The sequence below is a fragment of the Monodelphis domestica genome, chromosome 5 (genome assembly GCF_027887165.1).
Source record: "Monodelphis domestica isolate mMonDom1 chromosome 5, mMonDom1.pri, whole genome shotgun sequence".
In the NCBI taxonomy this organism is placed as follows: domain Eukaryota; kingdom Metazoa; phylum Chordata; class Mammalia; order Didelphimorphia; family Didelphidae; genus Monodelphis; species Monodelphis domestica.
Window position 1 is genome coordinate 34,748,584 of NC_077231.1, and position 12,566 is coordinate 34,761,149.

The 12,566-nt window shown below is 36.8% G+C and overlaps 1 long non-coding RNA gene across 2 annotated transcripts in view; it reads left to right on the plus strand.

Moving 5' to 3' along the window:
- Nucleotides 1-12,566, plus strand: part of LOC130454455 (uncharacterized) — a 45,672-nt gene that overhangs the window by 10,455 nt on the left and 22,651 nt on the right. For both annotated transcript variants that reach the window (XR_008912059.1, XR_008912060.1), the window contains exon 2: nt 9,506-9,598. This is a non-coding gene — a long non-coding RNA (uncharacterized LOC130454455). The remainder of the gene's footprint in view (nt 1-9,505; nt 9,599-12,566) is intronic.

The following is a 12,566-nucleotide window of genomic DNA, read 5'->3' on the forward strand; positions in this document are numbered from 1 at the left end:
GCTCCCTAAGCTTAAACTCACTTTCCTTTGGATTCTATGTAGAGTCATGAGATAATGTATCATAGACTTCTGGAAGGGATATTTTATACTTACTCTTTCTATGTCACCTTAGTAAATACTTTCTAAAAACTATTTAAAACAAGCTGGTGTAATAGATGATATTTGGAGGGTATATTTGATGGATACTAGATAACTAATGGATCAGGTGGTTATCTTCTTTTTGCCTAACCTCCTCCCTTTTGTACCTCCCTCTTTAGAAGTCTTTCAGCCTCCCCTCCACCCTTCTTCAGATTCCCTCAAGTCACTCTGTGAGGTTTCAGAGGAAATACTCTTTTCTCTTCTTTATCTCAAGTAAGGGTTTATTGGGGAAAACAGGAAAGATGGAGGATAAGGTAAGAGGGGTGGGATTTCCCTATTATCTACAATGAGTGTTAGGTTGGAGAATAATGAGAGAAATGGCAATTCAGTCACTAACAAGAAACAGAGCAATTCAGAGAGAGATATAAGGACTATTGTCCTTCTTCTTCTTTTGCCTTCAAATCAGCCAGGTCACTTCCAACTTGATTATCCCAAGTCCCAGAGATAAATCCAGCTTCTTCCTTCACATCAGCCAGAAGCCAAAGACTTCCAAACCACCAAGTCACCTTTGGCTTGGCTCCAAACTGCTTTTCCTGGTCACATTCCAAATGGAATCTTCATTTGACTGACAGATGATCAATCTCCAGCTTCTTGTCTTGCTGCATACATGCCTCTTCCACAATACCTCCCTTTTTGTCTTAAAAAATGTACCTTGCATTTTTTAATGATACTTACCTTTTGGATATTACTAACTATCTAATTCTGTACTATATCAAATATTCCTTTACCCTCCCAAAATAACAAATCCTAATCTTATTTTAGCTATTCTGTCTATCTAGTTCTATGCTAAGTTTGGGTATAGGAATATGATTTAGGTAATAGGGATTTACATGAACATGGTTTTGACATAATAACTCATGTAACAATTTTAAACAAGTTCAATAATTACAACAGTATTTTTTGACTATGCAACTGTCTTATCTCCTAATGTCTATAATTCATTAAGTAAAATTTCTATTACCAAGAAATGCTAACCTAAAAACATAATGCAATCTAACTTCTATACTTAAGTAGTTTTATGTCTGTCTCTACTTCCCTAAGACTTTGAACAAATTTTTCTAAACTCTCTCTATAGTTATTAGAACATTAATAAATTATTCTAATATAGTTAGTTTGTTAGTACAATAGTATTTACATGTGTACATATGTTGTATTTATTACAGATTGACATATGTACATCTGTATACATTGTTCTAGATTTCTGTGCAAACTCAAAGAAATATCTTTGTCTGAATTTTCCACAGAAATTTATCAGTGTGACTTTTGTGTTTTGCAACTATGCATATGTTGTATACTTAGCCATTCCATTAGATATCTTCTTGCATGGTATTTCTGTGTAGCATATGTATGGATATATGTGATGTTAACATGTATGTCACATTCTTTCATAACCTCATGATCACAAGTCCAAACTTTCAAAGTCCTTCCATGTCCTTTGATGTTGAGTATAGAAACTCTCTGTATCCTTCGTTATCTGGTCAGCATGCCACTCTTATCTGCTGTCACTCTTGATTGTAGTCCTGTGTTCTTCATTTCAGGAACAAACTAGAACAATCAGGAACATACTGGAACAAGCATGTGTGTAAGGTTTTTACATGTGCATGTATGTAAGATTGAAATTTTCATTGTGCATGAAAGTAATCTATGAGTTCTTCATGAGTGCTTCTCAGAATTCATTAGTTATTCTTCATGTGTGGAAGTAAGCATTACATGTGTTCATCTTCATGGGTGGGTGTAAACATAGTATAAGGTCATAGACTTTTGTTAAGAATATGAATTTGAGGTTTGCTTATTTTTTCGATATTTAAAATTTTTCACAAGGAGATTTTATCTATCTATCTATTTATTTATTTATTTATTTTTATTGTATTCTGTCTTTAATTATGTCTTGGAGATAGAATTTGGATATAATGCATTTCGTTTGGTCATGGAGTAATGTATTCATTTGAAATAACATTGTTTCTTTCTTTTCTGTTATTATTATAGGCAGATAGTTTGTATAGAATATGTAGAGATTTTCTTTGGCTGCTCATCTTTTAAATGCATATTTCTTTTATTCTTTTACTGGCTTTTGCAGTGCTTTCCTTTTATAGTTTCCAGTCATAGGCTATCATTTTAACATGTGCAATGTTCTCTTGTCTGTACTATCTGTTGAGATGTACTCTCATGTGTGTTTTCCTTTGTTTCCCATTCACAGGTTTTCATTAATAGGGACTGTTATTGATTTCTTCTAGGGCTATTCATGTTGCTGCTCATGACTAGGGCTTTTTTTTTTCTTCTAACATGTCATTTTTATGTATCTTCATTGATGACATGATCATATTGTTGTTTCTTGTGAGGTATCTGAAACTGTGAGGTAATATCTTCATGGTATACCCTCTCTCTCTTCCTTCCCCTGGTAGAAATTGTTTAGGTTGAAGGTTGAGAGATATGGATAACCTGTTTCAGTTCTCAACTATAACTTGACGTTAAAGTCTTTGATAACACATTCATCCAATGTGAATCTATGCTTCCATAGCATTCTAGGTGTTTGTGTCTATCATAATTATGAAGAGCAGCAAAGCACTGTGGAGTGCTTGGGGTGTGTTGGAGCACAAAAGACAACACGGCCACCCAATGCAGCTGAGGAAGTCTCCAGGTGTGACGACTTTTTGTGCCATTGGACCCAGGCTTCCAACGCCGAGAGAGTGGGACTGTCTCTGTGCATCGACTTTTCCACTTAAATCTCCTTCATGCACAAGTGTTTTTTTTTTTGTGCACTCTCATCTACATCACAGATGAAAGTGCACAAAGACAAATGTCATCCTCGGTTACCGAGAGACTACTACTATACTATACTAGTTATGAAGATGGAGTTTTCTGCTACAAGCTTAGGAGTGTTCTTGTTGTTGAATTACTTAGCTGTTCTTTTGCTGGAATATTTTCTTTTCTACCTAAGACTAGTCTTCATTCTCATAAGGTTTTGTGTAGTATGTTACCCTATGGAACTTCAACTCATCTTGGTTTCACTGTTACAGCATGAATGATATTTGTTATGTTCTTGAAGTCAGAGAATAGATGTGAAATTGTATCTCTATCTCTCCTCCTCCAGTTCTTTAATATGTTCCTTGATATCCTCCTTCCCATTCAAAATCCATATCTGTACAAGCCATGTAATTCAAGTTCTCTATAAAGTCATCTTCATTATCAACCCCTAATCTTGCATAAAGTTCTTTTAATGGTATACAACTTGTTCTGTGCCCAAAGAATCATCCCTCATCATAATCTTGGTGAGATTTTGATTGTACAGGTTCCAGGTATTCAGTTTTCTCACTTGTGTCCCCCACATCCCCTTCTTTGTCTACCTCTTCATAGAGTTTATAAAATTGGTAAGGCATCGGTTCTAAACCATCTTGGTCCATTATTATTACACCCTCTGGTATTCTTTCTGACTCTGTATCTGATTCTGACTCACTGAATCCAATCATTATGTTATTCATTGGGTTTTGCTCAGTGCCATGTAAACTCGTGTCAGACATTGCTAACTCTGGCTTTGTGGGTTGATGTAAGCCTAAATCACTAGCTTTTACGTTTCCCAAATCAGTTTCTGGTTGTTTCTCATTGCCAAGATTTAGATTTTTGTTTTGAGTTGGTAAACTTAATGGTATGGGGTTAGTTTCTTCTTGCAGATATACAATGTTGTTACTAATATTTATAAATTCTACTCGATATATCATCAGCTAGAAGGTTTTGTTCATTTCCCTTCTCCTTTGACTGTGTAGAGTTAGAAATCTGTCCCTCTATGATGTTGTTTTCTTCTGGGAATAAGTTTGGTACCCCTGCATTTCCCCCTGCATCAGTAGGATGTGTGCCTTCATTCTTTCCCACAGAACTACATCATATGTTTCTGGCTGTGTAGCTAAGGTGTGTATTGGCTGCCAGCTGTATGTTCGGATCAGTTGACTCTTTTTGATTTAACTCATTTCCTCCGAAGTCTCCATATGAGGTTCATTGTACTACTACATGGAAATTATAGCTGTTGCTTATCTCACATAAGTTTATTTGGCCAGATTCCCCTCTGCCACTTAGATTGTTGGCTTCATGTCTGCCATTTGAACCCTTGGTTGTTCTTTCAGTTACTAAGACTTCCATTCCATTCCTCTTTTCAAATTTGGCTGTCATGTCACCTCCATTACTTTGAATAAGATTATTATTTTCCAATGTAATGTCAGCTTCATTGTATTATCTAAATTAATCATTGTTGGGTGAAAGGTTTCAGCTTCTGGATTCAGATTAGATGTCTTTTCTACGGGTGTCTGTGCCATGTAGCTATTGGAAGAATTAACCGAGTTTGGTGGGATGTCATGCAATTCTGTGAATGGTTTCAAAGTATTTTCCTCTTTAGTAACAGTGACCTGTAGGGATTTGAACTAACTCCTGCTTGAGTTTATGTGAGTTTGTCTCTTTTCCTTTTGCACAATTCAATCCCAGTGCCCACTCCACACTGAACAAAGTTCTCCCAGAATGTTTTGACTTGATTTGCCCTTTTCCCCTGTGGGGTTACTATACAGCCTTTCTCCAAGTCTCTTATCTCAGTTGCTATTTCAGACATGATGGCTTTCACTTCTTCATCTATCTGTATTGTCTCTGCCTGTCTCTTGATTTATTCAAATTTACTATCACTCACAGATTCACTTTCCTGCACAAATTTTTCATTGTTTCTCATCTTTTTCCTCCTAATTTTAACAACAGCCTCTTTTTCACTATCACTTCTATCTCCATGTACCAAACTGCATCCATTATAGGCCTGGCTTCATAATTCTCTCCTAACCATGTCTGAATATTTAGGTTTGGCTCCTGATTTAATAGCCTGTTGCATTCGCACTAAATCAGTTGCCTGTTGTGAGGGTTTTAGCTTACAATGAGAACAGCAAGTGGGATTTTGCTTTCTGCATCTAGCTTGTGTAGTTTTGTTGTTTATTTCATGTTTCTTTTTCAGAAAACAGTCTTTAATCAGGTGTCCTTTCTTCTGGCAGAAAAAGCATTGTCTACTTTCTCTCGGCACTGCGTTTTGTTTATAAGTAGGTTTTGCGTAAGTCCTAACAGTGTTTAGTTTCTTGATTTCCTCAATCTCCTTTTCTCTTAGACTTTTCTCTGTCATCTCTAATTTTTCTTTTAAATCTTGCATTTGTTTACTTTGTTCTAAATGGATTTCATGAAGGTAACTGGCGGTTTCATGTAATTCGATCAGACTCACAGTATCATATTTTGGGAAATAATGTTTAAAAAAGTTCTTCAAGTGGGGTGTGCATCCCTTCAAAAACTGTCTTCTCACATGATTTGGAGACTCTTCACTATTTGCCTCTAAGCCCATAATTGATTCAGCCATTTCAGAGAGACGATCTATGAATGTGGCTGGATGTTCCCCTTTATTTTGCATGACTTTATCAAACCTTGCCCATGCATTAGGCTTTGAGCAACGGAGTTTAATGGCTTGGAGCAAGTCTTCCCTACATTTCCTTAAGTATGTCATGCTTGTGGGATTTGCAAAATCTAGGTCTTCCCTTTGCTCCTCTGTGGGCCAACTAGTCAGGGTGTTATCTGACCTGGTCTTCTCAATGAATTGGCGATGCTCATGGAGACTAAACAATTCCCAGACAAGAGAAATTCTACATCCTGGAAGTCTGGATCGAAGATCCTGAAAGCACATTTCAGTTCTTTCTGTGTCTTAAAAGGCTGATCAATAAATTTTGGAAATCCTTTCTTCAGGGATTCAAGTTCTTGGGATGTAAACTGTCTATGCACTTTAGATTGCAAAACACCAGCTGTACTTGATAATTTAGTGACCTCCTTTAGAGGAAAAAATTTTTCTGGTTCACTATCAGACTTAGTGTCCTAGTCACTGTCATTTCCCTTAGTAGTAGCCTTTGATTTCTTTGCTTTCTTTCTTTTTGTTTGGGTGCACTATCTCCCTGGCCATTGTTCTTATCCTTAATTTGGTCTAACCCTTTTTCCTTGACAAATTCCTCAAACAAGTTCTTAATAACATTTTCCAAGTTATTATCTACCACCATTATCTGTGCTGCCTTTTTGGGGGTCACAAATCTATAGATATTCTTCAAATAGGTCAGAGTCTGTAAAGCTGCCATAGAAATGATATAAACCTGTCGGAATATAGTTTCAGTCTGAAATGGCAACTGGAGTATGAACATGGTGGTGTTGCCAATATAATCCAGAGAATCAAAATCATGCTAGTCATTTTGCTATAGAGGATGTTATATACCCAAAATCCAGTAATGGCTGCCATCACAACAGCTCCACATAGTATTTGCTTAAACATTTTTTCTGCTGTTTCTTGGGTATTGTAAAGTTCAGTCTTCTAGGGGTGCCCATCTGTAATAGATGATATTTGGAGGGTATATTTGATGGATACTAGATAACTAATGGATCAGGTAGTTATCATCTTTTTGCCTACCCTCCTCCCTTTTGTACCTCCCTCTTTAGAAGCCTTTCAGCCTCCCCTCCACCCTTCTTCAGATTCCCTCAAGCCACTCTGTGAGGTTTCAGAGGAAATACTCTTTTCTCTTCTTTATCTCAAGTAAGGGTTTATTGGGGAAAACAGGAAAGATGGAGGATAAGGTAAGAGGGGTGGGATTTCCCTATTATCTACAATGAGTGTTAGGTTGGAGAATAATGAGAGAAATGGCAATTCAGTCACTAACAAGAAACAGAGCAATTCAGAGAGAGATAAGGACAATTGTCCTTCTTTTTCTGCCTTCAAATCAGCCAGGTCACTTCCAACTTGATTATCCCAAGTCCCAGAGATAAATCCAGCTTCTTCCTTCACATCAGCCAGAAGCCAAAGACTTCCAAACCACCAAGTCACCTTTGGCTTGGCTCCAAACTGCTTTTCCCAGTCACATTCCAAATGGAATCTTCATTTGACTGATAGATGATCAATCTCCAGTTTCTTGTCTTGCTGCATGCATGCCTCTTCCACACTGGCTAAATGATACGCAATCTGGAAGAAGCACATCAATGGGAGCTTGAGCTGAGGACATTAAATTACCATTCCAGACTCCATAAACTTAGAACTCTGAGGAGGAAATAAAGTATTATTATCTCCTTCCTACCTCTCTCCACCTACTATAAAGCAAAAGCAAAAAAAAAAGATATACACAGTTCTTATACTAGATAAGTATAGTCATTATATCCAAAAATGAAATCAATACTTAATAATTGAAATAATAATTGAAAAACTTTAAAAGAAACAATTATGAAGAATACAAGCAGAAAGACTTAAATGAACTGATACAAAGTGAAGTAAGCAGAACCAGGGAAACCATAAGAACAGTAGCTACAATGTACAATTAAAAAACACCACCAAAGCAAGGGACATGAATAGGAAATTTTCAGCTAAAGAAATCAAAACTATTAATAATCACATGAAAAAGTGTTCTAAATCTCTTATAATCAGAGAGATGCAAATCAAAACAACTCTATGAGGTATCACCTCACATCTAGCAGATTAGCTAACATGACAGCAAAGGAAAGTAATGAATGTTGGAGGGGATGTGGCAAAGTGGGGACATTAATGCATTGCTGGTGGAGTTGTGAATTGATCCAACCATTCTGGAGGGCAATTTGGAACTATGCCCAAAGGGCACTAAAAGACTGCCTGCCCTTTGATCCAGCCATAGCACTGCTGGGTTTGTACCCCAAAGAGATAATAAGGAAAAATACATGTACAAGAATATTCATAGCTGTGCTCTTTGTGGTGGCAAAAAATTGGAAAATGAGGGGATGCCCTTCGATTGGGGAATGGCTGAACACATTGTGGTATCTGTTGGTGATGGAATACTATTGTGCTAAAAGGAATAATAAAGTGAAGGAATTCCATGGAGACTGGAACGACCTCCAGGAGTTGATGCAAAGTGAGAGGAGCAGAACCAGGAGAACATAGAGTCTGATACACTGTGATGCAATTGAATATTAAGGACTTCTCTAGTAGTAGCAATGCAATGATCCAGAACAACTTGGAGGGATTTATGAGAAAGAACACTATCCACATTCAGAGGAAAAACTGTGGGAACAGAAACTCAGAAGAAAAACAACTGATCAATCACATGGGTTGATGGGGATATGATTGGGGATATAGACTCTAAACCATCACCCTAGTGCAAACATAACAATATGGAAATAGGTTTTGATCAAGGACACATATAAAACCCAGTGGAATTTCGGGTAGACTGCAGGAGGGATTGGGGGGGGAGGGGAGGGAAAGAATATGACTCTTTGTAACCAAGGGGAAAGATTCTAAATTGACTAAATAAAAAAAAAACACCACCAAAAACCAACAAAATACTTGAATGCTATGAAATTCTAATTATCAATTTTTGCCTCAAAGAAAAGATAGGAAAATGTGGCACTCTCTTTCCTTTGCATGACTTTGGGCACATATATTCAGCTAGGTTAATATGTTTAGTTTTGATTAATTTTTCTTTTGTATTCTTATTTTAAGAGATGCCTCTCTGGGAAGGAAAAGATATCAGGAAGTAAAAGTGACATAAAAACTAAAGACAGCAATAAACATTTTAAAACCAGAGCAAGAACTTGGAGGAAATATATTTGAGCTCTGAGAAGTGACAGAATCACCGGAGTTTATTTGGGCTACAGCATAGATGAAATTAGATAGTTTGACAAATAGTTTAAGTTACAAATTGACCAGACACTTGTTTGGCAGGTAGAGGGAACCAAGTAAGAAAAGAATTGGTACAGAGTGGTTTCTTGGTCTCTTTCCATGTTCTTAGGTTTCCCAAGCTTGATTACTAAGTAGAAAGGACTGCTCGATGGGAATTGCATGTAATAATCTACTCCCACAAGCTGATCAGTGAAAGATAATGTGTATTTATAGCCTTTGTGGTCCTGATACCATCTCTTCAGATTCAGAGGTAAAACAGAAACAAAAACAATTAGAGCTATTTAAAAAATTGCCTAATACTTCTCTTTAAGTGATTTACCAAAAGGGAAGACAGATTCCTCTGGAGGTTGACCTCTGCCTTCTGTTAAATATATGAATAGAAGGGAAAAAAGCTAAACAAAACAACAACAACAAAATGAAATGATTCTAAAAGGTTTGCTTTGTTGGTTTTCTTTGTAATCACACAAAAAAAAGAGCCATCCAAAAATTTCTCAGATGTGAAAGAATATAATCAAATAAGTATAATAACTCAACTTGACTCCAAAGAAGGAATATGAGACTATACCTCCCCCTATCTTCTTTGATGAGGAGGGAGGCTACCCATGTGGAACACTGTTAGATTCCATGGTTATGTTGATTTAAGTTTGCTAAATTGCTTTTATTTTTTTTTTCCTGTTTGGGGGAAAGCTGGATGGCTCAGTGGATGGAGAGCCATCCCTAGAGATGGGAGGTTCTACATTCAAATCTGGCTTCAGACACTTCCTAGCTGTGTGACCCTGGGTAAGTCACTTGACCCCCATTGTCTAGCTCTTACCACTCTTCTTTTTTTTTTTTTAAACCCTTACCTTCCGTTTTGGAGTCAATACTGTGTATTGGCTCCACTGAGCTACCCAGCTGCCCCCTCTTACCACTCTTCTGCCTTTGAACCAATGCAATTCTAAGATGGAAGGTAAATATCTAAAAAATAAAAAGTTTGTTATAACTTCTTATAACTTATAACTTCTCTTGAGGATGAAGAAGAGATAGAATGCAAATGAAAGATGTTGCAAAAATAAAAGATAACAATGAAAAAATATTTTCAAATGGTCTTAGTGGGGAAAAAAAGGTAAAAGGGACATATTCTCTGTCAAAATCATTCAGTTTACTTATTATTTATCTTTAGTGATTGAATTAAGATATTATTTCTCTTCTTATTAAGTATTTTTTTATCTAAGTCCCTACCTCCACCCCACATTTTGAGCCAGAATTTTCCAGTGGAAATTCTGAAATTGACTTCAGGACCAGGAAACTGGGGATTCAGTTCTCACCTCTAATCCATCCTGGGTTTGTGACCCTGGGCAAGTCATTAATTTTTCAATACTCTGATCTACTCTCAAAGACTAAGGAACAGAGGAGATGCCATCCTGTATTGATAGAATATATTTCCTTACTTGGGGTTTCTCTGTATCAATGAAATCACAAGTCTAGATAAGGATCCCTTCATTCTATAAAGTAATTATTTAAGGAACAATATGGGTGATTTGAGATATGCCTGGGTACACCCACTGCCTAGTCCTTACTATTCTTTTATCTTGGAACCCATGCATACTATTGATTCTAAGATGGAAGGTGAGATTTTTTTAAATGGGGGGGCAGGGCTTGCTTTTAAAATTTTAATGAATAAAAATACTGAATTTAACAAACGCCAAATAAAATGAGCATTTCCATTCATAAAATATAAGAGAAAAATAGGAAACTATGAGTCTTCATTAAATAGAACTTGTTTTCCTTTTAAAATATACAATATATTCAAAATATAACTCTTGAAGACGCCCTGGTTATCAGCGATTCTTTCTGGCCTTTCATCTGTTTTCTTCTATGCATTGAAAAAATGTTGTCATCCACCTCTTTCCTTGCCTTGTTTCTTTTTGTTTACTCTCTCCTCTATCTTCTCCCTCCACCTACTCCCAAGAAAAAGAAAGAAGAAAACATTTTGCCAAAAAAAGAAAAAGAAGCAAAACAAATTCTTACCTGGAGTCTATCTGAAAACACGTTTTATTCTACATCTTGAGTTCATCTTTTAGGGGAGGATATATCTTTTGCCTTTTTTTTTTTGGTATTTCTAGGGATACACGGTTCCTTGTACATAGATAGTAAGTCCTTAATAAATGTTCACTGGCTGACTGTCAGGAAAATGAGCAGCTTGCTTCATTATTGGGCCTCATGACTGGTTATCAAATTGATCAGGGTTCTTAAGCCCTCATAAAAATTAATATACAACAGCTCCAAATATTATATTTTATAAGATTTATTAATAATCACTAGAAGTAAAATCACTAGAAGTAAAAATAAAACCACATGTCCAAGCTAATCTACCTGCTCAAAAGGGCTGCTCCACCAAAGCTGCGACAGGAAGGAAAGAGGAAGAGAGGTGGAAAAAGGGAAAATTTTTATTCTGCCTACATCAGTATGTAACAACAGGATGAAAGTGGGGTGCTGGGTAATGTAGTTCAATGGTACAGGATTTCTAATTATGTACCTTTTGATTAAAAAATCATTTTGCCTATAAAATATTTCCCCAAGAATTCCAAATAAACTCCTTTTTTAGGAAATAAATATTTTGGGGGGCAGCTGGGTGGCTCAGTGGATTGAGAGTCAAGCCTAGAAATGGGAGGTCCTAGGTTCAAATCCGGCCTCAGACACTTCCCCAGCTGGGTGACCCTGGGCAAGTCACTTGACACCCCCCCCCCCCCCATTGCCTAATACTTACCACTCTTTTGCCTTGGAACCAATATACAGTATTGATTCCAAGACGGAAGGTAATAGTTTAAAAAAAAAGGAAATAAATATTTTTCATGAAAAAATAATAATTTGGTAGGGCAGTTGGGAGCATGGAGGAGGAGGACTTGAGTTCAAATTTAGCCTCAGATACATTCTAGCTGTGTGATCCTGGGCAAGTCACTTAAGGTGAATTGCCTGGCCCTTGATGCTCTTCTTATTGATCCTAAGACAGAAGTAAGGGCTTAAAAAAATAAAAGAATTTTGTTATTATTGTATACATTATCCAAAATAGTTGGAACAATCTGTAGTGCTACAAATCTTGCCTTAGTGTGATTTTTTCCCCCTGTAACACTTCCAATGATTACAATTTTCTCTTATTATCTTGTTTAACATGGAGCCTCAGAATTGGGATTTGCCTTCCTCTAAAACATTAATTTATATTTTCATATGTATGATTAGAGCAGTGGGACCTATAATCATTCATTCATACATTTCTTTCTTTAAAAAAACAAACAAACAATACTGTGTGTTAGTTCCAAGGAAGAGCAGTAAAGGCTAGGTAATGGCAGTTAAGTGACTTGCCCAGGGTCACACAGCTAGGAAGTGTCAGAGGCCAGATCTTCCATCTGTAGCCCTGGCTCCCCATCCACTGAACCACATAGGTGCCCCCCCCAATACATTTCTTTCATTCAGTTTGGGGGGATTCAAAAGAAGTACCAGAGCATTCCTTCTGCTATATAATTTCAGTGAAATAAAAGAGTTCCAGAACAGCAAATCCGTCAGAAAAAGGATAAAGGCATGAATCTTTTCCAAAATGCTATGCCTATGCACATAATCCAATGTGTGCAGCCTGCAGGTGCTGAGGAACATGGAATAAGAGAGGGAGATGAAAAGATCATTTTAAAATTGGGTCAATTGCCAAAATCTGTTTTATGTTTTTAAGATTTTCCTAGAGGAAAGACACCAAGTGAGGCAGAAGCCAAGCTGT